The sequence below is a fragment of the Cebus imitator genome, unplaced genomic scaffold, assembly GCF_001604975.1.
Source record: "Cebus imitator isolate Cc_AM_T3 unplaced genomic scaffold, Cebus_imitator-1.0 Scaffold709, whole genome shotgun sequence".
NCBI lineage: Eukaryota > Metazoa > Chordata > Mammalia > Primates > Cebidae > Cebus > Cebus imitator.
In genome coordinates this window covers 303,313-313,603 of record NW_016108024.1, presented here as the reverse complement: position 1 = coordinate 313,603, position 10,291 = coordinate 303,313, and the positions used below count along the sequence as shown (strand labels likewise).

The 10,291-nt window shown below is 42.8% G+C and overlaps 1 long non-coding RNA gene across 4 annotated transcripts in view; it reads left to right on the top strand.

Moving 5' to 3' along the window:
- The first annotated feature begins 6,289 nt into the window (after window positions 1–6,289).
- Window positions 6,290–10,291, top strand: part of LOC108296403 — a 20,844-nt gene continuing 16,842 nt past the window's right edge. For 2 of the 4 annotated variants that reach the window (XR_001821842.2, XR_005198392.1), the window contains exon 1: window positions 7,222–7,387. This is a non-coding gene — a long non-coding RNA (uncharacterized LOC108296403). Of the gene's footprint in view, window positions 6,488–7,221; window positions 7,388–7,494; window positions 7,646–10,291 lie in introns of those variants that run through there. The other 2 variants (XR_001821845.2, XR_005198393.1) reach the window with 2 other exon arrangements.

Sequence of the window (10,291 nt, the reverse complement as noted above, 5' to 3'; positions counted from 1 at the left end):
CTCGGTTTGTCGCCCAGGTTGGAGTGCAGTACCTCGATCTCAGCTCACTGCAATCTCCACCTCTTGGGTTCAAGTGATTCTCCTGCCTCAGCGTCCGGAGTAGCTGGGATTATAGGTGTGCACCATCCCGCCCAGCTAAGTTCTTGTATTTTTAGTAGAGATGGGATTTCACCATGTTGGCCAGGCTGGTCTTGAACTCCTGATCTCAGGTGATCCTCCTGCCTGGGCCTCCCAAAGTGCTGGGATTACAGGCATGAGCCACAGCGCCCGGCCTACTTATTGAATTTTTTGCAGAGATGAGGTTTTGCCATGTTGGCTAGGCTGGTCTTGAACTCCTGGCCTCAAGTGATCCTCCTTCCTCGGCCAACCAAAGTGCTGGGATTACAGGCATGAGCCACCAGTTAACCTTCTTCAAAGTCTCAAAGAGCACACTGGTTCTTCTTGTGCCAGAACAGAGTAGTACTATCATGAAAAAATTACAGGACTCTAGGAAGACAAAAGGTACTTCTTGTTTTCTAAATTGTTTTATTTATTTATTTTTTTTTTTTGAGATGGAGTCTCTCTCTGTTACCCAGGCTAGAGTGCACTGGCATGATCTCAACTCACCACAATCTCTGCCTCACAGTTCCAGAGATTCTCCTGCCTCAGCCTCTTGAGTAGCTGGGATTACAGGCACAGGGTGCCATGTCCAGCTAATTTTTTTGTATTTTTAGTAGAGATGGGGTTTCACCATGTTGGCCAGGCTGATCTCAAACTCCTGACCTCAGGTGATCCACCCACCTCAGTCTCCAAAAGTGCTGGGATTACAGGCGACAGCCACTGCACCTGGCCTGTTTTATAGTTACTTGTAATGGTAGCTTTTGAGAAGTTAAGGCCAGTCTCATGTCAGATTTAGTCAATATACAATTTGGCAGGTAAAGCTGAATTCAAGGGACTGAGAGAGACTTCTTGACTACCTTTCCTTTCTGTGCCACAACCTCAACTGAGAGTATTCGTAGGTTTCAGGAAATCTGTATTAATCATGGTTCTTCAGAGAAAGAGAACACCGTGTGTGTATGTGTGTGTGTGTGTGTGTGTGTGTGCGTGCATGTGCACATGTACACATACACACATGTGCATAGAAAGAGAGAGGGAGAGAGAGAAAGAGATTTTAAGGAATTAGTTCACATGAGTGTAGAGGCTGGCAAATCCAAAATCTGCAAGGTGGGCTGGCAGCCTGGAGCCCCAGGAAAGAGCTGATACCATAGTTCAGGCCCAAAAGCCATCAGGCTGGGAACCTAGAGAAGAGCCAATGTTACAATTCAAAGGCAATCTGTTGGCAGAATTCCTTCTTACATGGGGTAGATCAGTCTTTTGTTCTATTCAGGTCTTCAACTGATTGATATGGCCCACCCACATTATGGAGGGCAATGCTTTATTCAAAATCCACTAATTTAAATGTTAATTTTATCCAAAAGCACCCCTCACAGAAACATCTAGAATTGTTTGACAAAATATCTGGGCATTGTGGTCCAGCCAAGTTGACATGTAAAATTAATCATCACATCCTCTAGAATAAGCCCAGTCTCCTAAGAAATGTATAGGATGGAGGAAAAGAGAAAAATAAAGTCTCAGATGTTAGTTTAAAATGGGTAGATACAATAGAGGTTCCCAAATTTCTCCCTTACCGCTCCTTAGGAACTGCTTGTGAACTGGGAAGTTCAGACAAATAGGCAGGCCTAGGACTGTAAGTATTTTATAGGGTTCAAGATTTACAAGCTATGCCTCTTTCTTTAATTTTTTTTTAGATGGAGTCTTGCTCTGTCACCCAGGCTGGAGTACAGTGGCGCGATCTCAACTCACTGCAACCTTTACCTCCCAGGTTCAAGCAATTCTCCTGCCTCAGCCTCCCGAGTAGCTGGGATTGCAGGCGCCCGCCACCACATCTGGCTAATTTTTGTATTTTTAGTAAAAAGGGGGTTTCGACATGTTGGCCAGGCTGGTCTTGAACTCCTGACTGCATGATCCACCCGCCTCAGCCTCCCAAAGTGCTGAGATTACAGGCATGAGCCACTGTGCCCAGCCTGTGTCCCTTTCTTGAATTTCTCTTCTTAAGGGGCCATGGTGCATTATGGAAGTTTTTCAAAATAAAGATATGTGGAAAGAATAAGTAACCCAATCTGTAAGAATTATGTGCTGCATGACCCAAAGCTTTTCCAGAGAAGGAAAAACCAAATCATAATGACCAATAGCAGGAAATGCTCAGAGATTGTGAATTGTAGGGTAAATATCAGTTGAACTTCCATCTCATTATCACTGAAAATACAAGTGCAATCTCTAAATCCTACTTAGAGGAGATGAGATTTTTCTATCCAGAACATGGACCTTAATGTTAATGACAGATTTATTTGTTAATATTTATTTATATACAGATAGGGTCTCACTTTTTTGCCCTGACTAGTTTGGAACTCCTGGTTTCAAGTGATCCGCCTACCTCGGCCTCCCAAAGTGCTGAGATTACAGGCGTAAGCCACCATGCCCGGCCTGTGGATTTATTTTTGAATGGCTCCCATGTACCAGGAACTGTGCCAGACACAAGGAATACAAAGGCAGATAACAGCCTTAAACAGAAGGCAGGGTAGGGTATGGCTTAGAAGGACACTGAAATAAAAGGTTACCTTTGTACCTTTGTACAAAAAAAAAAAAGAAAAGAAGAATTATGTGCTGATTTCAATTTTATAATACTTTCAAAAATGCAATGCTGTCCATTTATTAAAAAGAGTGAAGATAATCAATAATTAGGATTATAGAAAAGTAGTGAAAACAGCACAATATTATATCTATAAAATGTTGATGTTGGTCTGTGCCATTGGTAAATGGCATTGGTGGGGGGAAAGTTGAGTCTCTTATGCATTGAGCCTTTGGGGTGATGTGTAGTGATTTCCATAGGGCTGAGTCTAGGGCCAAGCTCCTTGCCTGAATTGAAGGTAGAAGTTCCTTGAAAGAAACAGAACCAAATCTGTTTGCTGATGAAGATTTGCCTGTGCATGGTAAAAACACAACCTCAAATACAAATATAGTGTAGTAAAAAATGTTAATGTTGGCCGGGGGCGGCGGCTCATGCCTGCAATCCTAGCACTTTGGGAGGCTGAGGCGGGTGGATCATGAGGTCAGGGGTTTGAGACCAGCCTGGCCAGCATGGTGAAACCCTGTCTCTACTAAAAATGCAAAAAATTAGCCGGGCATGGTGGCACGCACCTGTAGTCCCAGCTACTTAGGAGACTGAGGCAGGAGAGTTGCTTGAACCTGGCAGGTGGAGGTTGCAGTGAGCCAAGGTCGTGCCACTGCACTCCAGCCTGGGCGACAGAGGGAGACTCCTTCCCCCTACAAAAAAGCTGTTAAAACATTATATATACATTTTTCTTCTTTCTTTCCTTCTTTCTCTCCTTCTTTTCTCTTTCTCTCTCTCTCTCTCTTTCTTTCTCTCTCTCTCTTTCTCCCCTCCCTCCCTCCCTCCTTCCCTCTCTTCCTTCCTTCCTTTCCTTTTTTGTTGGAGTTTCACTCTGTCACCCAGGCTGGAGTGCAGTGGCGTGATCTCAGCTCACTATAACCTCTGCCTCCCAGGTTCAAGCGATTCCGCTGCCTCAGCTTCCTGAGTAGCTGGGATTACAAGCGCCTGCCACCATGCTCAGCTAATTTTTGTATTTTTTTAGTAGAGACAGGGATTCATCATACTGGTCAGGCTGGTCTCGAACTCCTGACCTTAGGTGATCCGTCAACCTTGGCTTCCCAAAGTACTCGGATTACGAGTGTGAGCCACTACACCTGGCCTCCACTTTTTTTTTTTTTTTTTTTTTTTTTTTTTTTTTTTTTTTTTTTTTTTTTTTTTTTTTTTTTTTTAAATAGAGACAGGGTCTTGCTATGTTGCCGCCCCGACTGGTTTCGAACTTGTGGGCTCAGACAATCTTCCTGCAGTGGCCTCCTAAAGTGCTGGAATTACAGGCATGAGCCACCACGCCCAGCCAAAACATTATATATTTGAACAAAAATCATAAGAGAACACAAAGATGCTTGCTATGGTTTGAATATGTCTCTTAAATTTCATATGTTGGAAATGTGATCCTCCGTGTGGTGGTGTTGGGAGGTGAGGCTTAAAGGGAGGTGTTTGGGTCAAGAGGGCACCACTCTTATGAATAGGTTAATGCTATTATTGAGGGAGTGGGTTTGTTATTTCAGTAGTGAGTTCCTTAAAAAAGGATGAGTTCTAGCCTCCTCTTTCGCTCTCTTGCTCTCTCTCTCTCTGCCCTTCCACCATGGGATGATGCAGCAGGAAGGCCGTTGTCAGATGCCAGTGCCTCGATCTTAACTTCCCATTCTCCAGAATTGTGAAGAAATAAATTTTGTTCTTTATAAATTACCGAGTCTGTGGTATTTTGTTATAGTGGCATAAAATGGACTAAGACAATACTAATGGGTATGAAGTTTCTTTTGGAGGTGATGAAAATATTCTAAAATTGACTGTAGTGGTGGCTGCACAATTCTGTGAATATACTAAAAGCCATTGCATTGTATACTTTAAGTTGGTTAATTGTATGATATGTAAATTATATCTCAATAAAACCATTATAACAGAAAAAGAGAACAGACATAAAAGCATTTGTTAAAATAGTGTTGTAAAATTTAAGGTAAAATTTCTTATATTTTAACTTTTGTGTAATAATAAATGATTATTTTAATTTAGGAGAGGTTCTTTGTACCACTGAAATTTCAGCATTTCTTTTTTATTTAGTACATTCCTATTTCTCTTTTTTCTTCTTCATATGCACATTGTTGTATAATCTTTTTGTGTGCATTATATGAAAAATACAAACCCATTTTTTCTCTGAATAATGTTGATATAACATTCTTCCCAAGTTAATTAGAGAGGATGATGATGTACAAGTTTATGGGTTTTAGGATTTATGAATTTGTGGGTCTTAGTTTTATATTTCCAAACTGGCCTTTTTAGAAAGCAAGAAGACTCAGGCACCAAAGTAAAACACAATAAAGTGAAACAAAATGCTATTTTGTATTCTTTCTAGTTCACACCCAAAGAGGGATCTATTTCAGAGCCTCTTAAGTAAATAATGCCATTTCTCTCAAAATTAATATTAGAGTTCTCACAAAAGACAGGAACAGGCCTTGTAGTAAGCAGTGAAGGACACTGAATCTCATTTTTAATGTCCAGACAATTACCAGGGTTGTGAATAGAAAGAAAAGACCTTTCCATGTTGATAGCCTACTGCCTCTTATCCCCAAAACTGATTGAACACCCTTGCAGTTTTTGTTCTGGTTCCCTGTCTCTGGATCTTCTGTGGGTCATCATCAATAAGGCGTTCTGTTTGCCCGAGACGGGCTGGTTGGGAGAGGGTGACAGCTACTTTGGAGACGGTGTGTGGAAATACGTTTTTTCGTTTTTTTGAGACGAGGGTCTCACTCTTTTGCCCAGGCTGGCGTGCAGTGGGACAATCAAGGCTCACTGTAGCCTCGACTTCCTGGGCTGGAGTGATTCTCCCACCTCAGCCTTCTGTTTGTTTGTTTCGTTTTGTTTTGAGACGGAGTCTGGCTCTGTCGCCTAGGCTGGAGTGCAGTGGCATGACCTCGGCTCACTGCAACCTCCGCCTGCCGGGTTCAAGCGATTCTCCTGCCTCAGCCTCCCAACACCTCAGCCTTCTGAATGGCTGGGAGTGCAGGCGCGCATCCCCATGCCCAGCTAATTTATGTATTTTTTTGTATAGACGGGGTTTCTCCATGTGGCCCAAGCTGTTCTCGAACTCCTGGACTCAAGGGTTCTGCCCACCTCGGCCTCCCAAAGCGCTTGGATTACAGGTGTGAGCCACCGCGCCCGGCCTACAATTGTTTTTTAAATTTCGTTTTGTTTTGTTTTGCGGTAATTTTTACAATTTTCAACATCAGGCATAGGAGGACAGGAGTAAGAGGCCCAAGAGGGCTGCAGACTGGCAGGGAAGGTGAAGAATTGGAGGGTGGCGCACTAACAGTAACAGAGGGCATAAAGGTAGATGGTGGGCTAAGAATAATGGGAGGGGTGTTGACGAAGGAAGGATGGGCTGAGCGAGAGATGATAGTGGAGACCCCTGTGACCGAGGGGAGGGGAAAGGTGGAAGAAGCAGAGTGGGATAGGGGGCCCTGGGAAAGGAGTGAAGGAGGTCGGTAGACTGCTGAAGGTTAGACTCAGAGGGTCGGTAGGGGGAGGGGGAGGAGGGTAAAGGGCTTGCGCAGCGCATGCGCTGGAAGCACACTGCGGCGATTCCGGAGAGGTTGTCCTTTTCTGGCATCAGCGTTGCGGCTCGAGGCAGTGCTGGTCCTGTGTCTGCTGTCCATTGCCGCTAAGGCCTGTTGCTGTCATTCAAGGATCTCTCTCTCTCTCTCTTTCATGCCGCTCTCTCCACCCCATCTTGGGACTGCCGGCTCTAAGAATTCCTGCTACAACACTGAATTCAACCAGGAGGTAAAGGAACGATGTAGGGGAAGAACAGAACATGGAGGGCGGCGGAGGGAACTTGGGCCAGGAAGATCCTTAATTTGTGCATTTTTCCAGTTCACGGGAGGAAAAAATGGAATCCGTTACAGGCACCAGTTCTCCAAGGATGTTGAGCATTTGCTTCCCATTGTGAAAGGAATGCAGACTCCTTTCCTCTAACTAGAGTCAAGGCACCTGAGCATCGGTGTTTTCCATGTTCCCTGTTTAAAACATTTGGGGCTCGTCATTTGTAGCAGATGTATTTAAAGGGCAAGGCCTTAGGATTAGGTTCATCCGATTATTTAGGAGAGTTTTCCTTGGCTTTGTTCATGTTGGCGGGTCTTATGTGAATCCTAGGGTATTATAGCCCCCTCCCTTGGAGTCGGGACCGATTCAATCTAGATCTGGGTTTCACTCTGATCACCTGCAACGCCTTCTTTCCCGGATTCAATTTCCCTAGTTTACCGCATCTACCCGCATTAGAGAAGGCTGGTAGTGGCTCTCCTTGGGCAATGGGGCAGAACTGTGGCGAGAAATACGTCCAGATAGCATCAGGCATGCATACTGTATATAAATGGGAGCAAGAAGAAAGAGGACTAGCGCGGTGCGCAGGGTTTTGAGAGGCTGGATGAGGAGGCGCGGCACCGAGGGGCGGCGCTCAAGCTTACAGTATTTGAGAAGACCTGAGTTAAGGGGAGGGGCTCCAGTGGGTGGCGAGGAGAGGGAGACACGCATGCGCAAGGCTTGAATGGAGTGGGGGTTGGAGGGTCGGGAAGAGAAGGGCTCGCATGCATATTTACGAACGCAAAGTTGCTAGAAGTTGGCACCAGAGGTTGGGAGGGAGAGATGGCGCTCATGCGTATTTGAGACATCTTGATGGGGAGAATGGTAAGGAGGAAGCGGCGCGCATGCGTATTTCAAACGGAATGCCGGGGAGGGGAGGTGCTCAGTGTTCGTGTAATTAAGGTTGCAAAATGGCGAGGGGGGAGGTAAGCTGTCTTTGCTTGGCCGTCTTGGGCTATCAGGCCCTGCAGAGAACTACTCTTTTAGCTGAGTGAAGGGATCAACCTGAGTTGGAGTTTTCCTATGCTGTGGCCAGATATACTAGAAATTAACCCAGAATCTTAGCCTATCACTGGCCTATCGGTAAGTGGGTTCAAAAATGAGGAGGGGATGATGACTCTGCAAAAGGTTGCGGCAGCTGGCGGTGCGTAGGAAATGCGTAAAAAGGGAGCACTTGGAGACAGGCCACATTTGGGCAGTATGCTTTCGAAGGCCTCTCTCTGGCTTTCCGATCATGGGCCGCTTGTACTTGGCTTTGAATACAGTCATTCCATCAGAGTAGCAAAGCACAGTGGTTGTAGTGTGAGAATCTAATATTGATGCCCTTGATTGCCGAAAACCCTTGATTTTCTTCCCTGAGAACACAGGCGTGAGGATTTGGATGTGTTTCCAAATGCTTGTTACTCTTTGCCGTAAACCTGGAATTTGGACCTATGGTTGCCTGGGACTCATACTGTTGTAGAGAAAGATTGAAAAGTAGTTAGTGGCAGTGGTGTTATGAAGGTAGCCTGGGCTTTCACCTTCTTTTATTTTTTCTTCTGTAGAACTTTCAGCACGGTTTTGTCAAGGGGGAACATTAGAGTTTCTTTTCTTTTTTAAAGGCAGATGTACTGTCATGACTCCAAGGGGACAAGATTAAAAAAGTGAAAAAACAGATCTTTTTCCAATAATCCTAGCTATGATTTCATGGTGGTCCTTTTCCTTCTCTGGGTCTATTTCTCTCTCTCTCTCCCTCTCTCTCTCTTTCTCTCTCATTTACTTTTAGACAGAGTCTTGCTCCGTGGCCCAGGCTGGAGTGCAGTGGTGCAATCTCAGCTCACTAAAACCTCTGCCTCCCGGGTTCAAGCGATTCCCGTGCCTCACTCAGCCTCCCGAGTAGTAGCTGGGATTACAGGTGGGCGCCACCACGCCCGGCTAATTTTTTAATTTTAGTAGAGACAGGGTTTTGCCATGTTGGCCAGGCTGGTCTCGAACTCCTGGCCTCAAGTGATTCACCGGCCTCCAACTCACAAAGTGCTGGGATTACAAGCGTAAGCTGCCGCGCCCGGCCACTGGACCTATTTCTGCATCTGTAATAATAATTATACTTAAACGTCTATAGCACTTACTACTTGTGACGTTCTGGTCTGCGTGCTTTTACATAGGCCGTAATTCATTTGGTACTCTCAACAATCTTATGAAACAGCAATACTGTTATTAAGCTTTTACAAATGAGATATTTGAGGGACACAATTTTAATTTGTTCAAGGCTTTACAGCCATTTCAATGGCTGATACTGGATTTTTATCCAGGTGGGATGGCTCCAGAAGCCTGTGCTCTTAATCATTATGCTTTATCTCCTAAAAAGAGGAGGCGAATTTAAGGGAACCTTCTTTTATGGTTTCAAAATTTGTTTGTAACTAACCTTTGAAAGTTTGTAACTAGCCTTTTGAAAAGGGAGACTTGTTTTCTGTTTTTGACTGCAGAGTATAGGGTTACATACCTAGGAGACAAAAAGTAAAGAATTGTTGATTTGGTGCCTAGTGGGGTGACTATCCTTAACTACCCTTGTCTTCTGTGCTTTTTGTTCTGCAGAGGGTCTAAAATGGCCGACTGCGGCAGGCTGGACACACCCTTCTTGTTTTGCCTGATTTTCTGTCTGATTCTAATGCTTTGAGATATCTAACCAGTCATTTGCTGCAGTAGGTTTTTTTTAATCTATTATTAATACTTCGCCATGTTGATCCAAATATACAACAGTGATGGAAAAGTTATTGTCTTTTTTTCTTGTTATAAAAGACTGAAAATACGTGTGTTTTATTTTTATTATTTGCTTAGGGATACATTCGTGGAAGTGGAGTTAGTACATCAAAGTACGGACATTTTAAACTCTCAGTATGTATTGCCAAATTTCTTCCCAAAAAGGTTGTATCAATTTTTACTCATACAAACGTTAAATGTTGTTTTTTAATTTTTAATGGATAAAAACCAGTATTAATTTTTCATTTGCTTATTAGCTTGGATTCTTTCTTCCTCCATATATTTGTCAGCAGTTTTCTTTTATGTAATAATAGTTCATATCTTATGTTGATTTATGTGTTGAAGCTTTAGTTTAGTGTTTATTATTATCTGTTTGAGTGTGTTCTGTAAATAATTACTTTTGTAATGTTATAAATACCTACTCCCTGTTATTGTTTGCCTCATAATTTTTGTTTTTAAATTTTTGGTTAGTACAGATTTGAAATTATTTGGCAAATATATCTTCTATTTTGTGATTTTTCTTCTATTGTTTAAATTTGAATAGCTCCCTCAGTCTAGAAATTTGGTAAATATTATAACTTTGCCTGAGGATAACTATCAAGCATGGGAGAAAAAAGATCCATAATTTCACCACCCAGAGATAACTATTGTTAACACATTTATTCACTTCGTAATCTGCATTTTTTTATGCAGTTGATGATATATGTGTACTATTTTGTATTGTGTTTTGTTTTAAACATTATATCACATAAATGTCCATGTTAAACATTCTTTGTAATTGTCATTAATTGTTTCATGACGTTCTGTTGTATGGAAGTATTTTACAGATTTTCATTATTTTAAATTATGTAATGAATGTCTTTTCATTTGGTTTTTATTATTTATCTATTTTGGGTTGCTTATCTAAGAGACTTCTAGAATTAGTTATTTGTCAAAAGGTTTGAACATTACAAGGAATTGGCATAGTTGCTTTTTTCTTTTTTCTTTTTT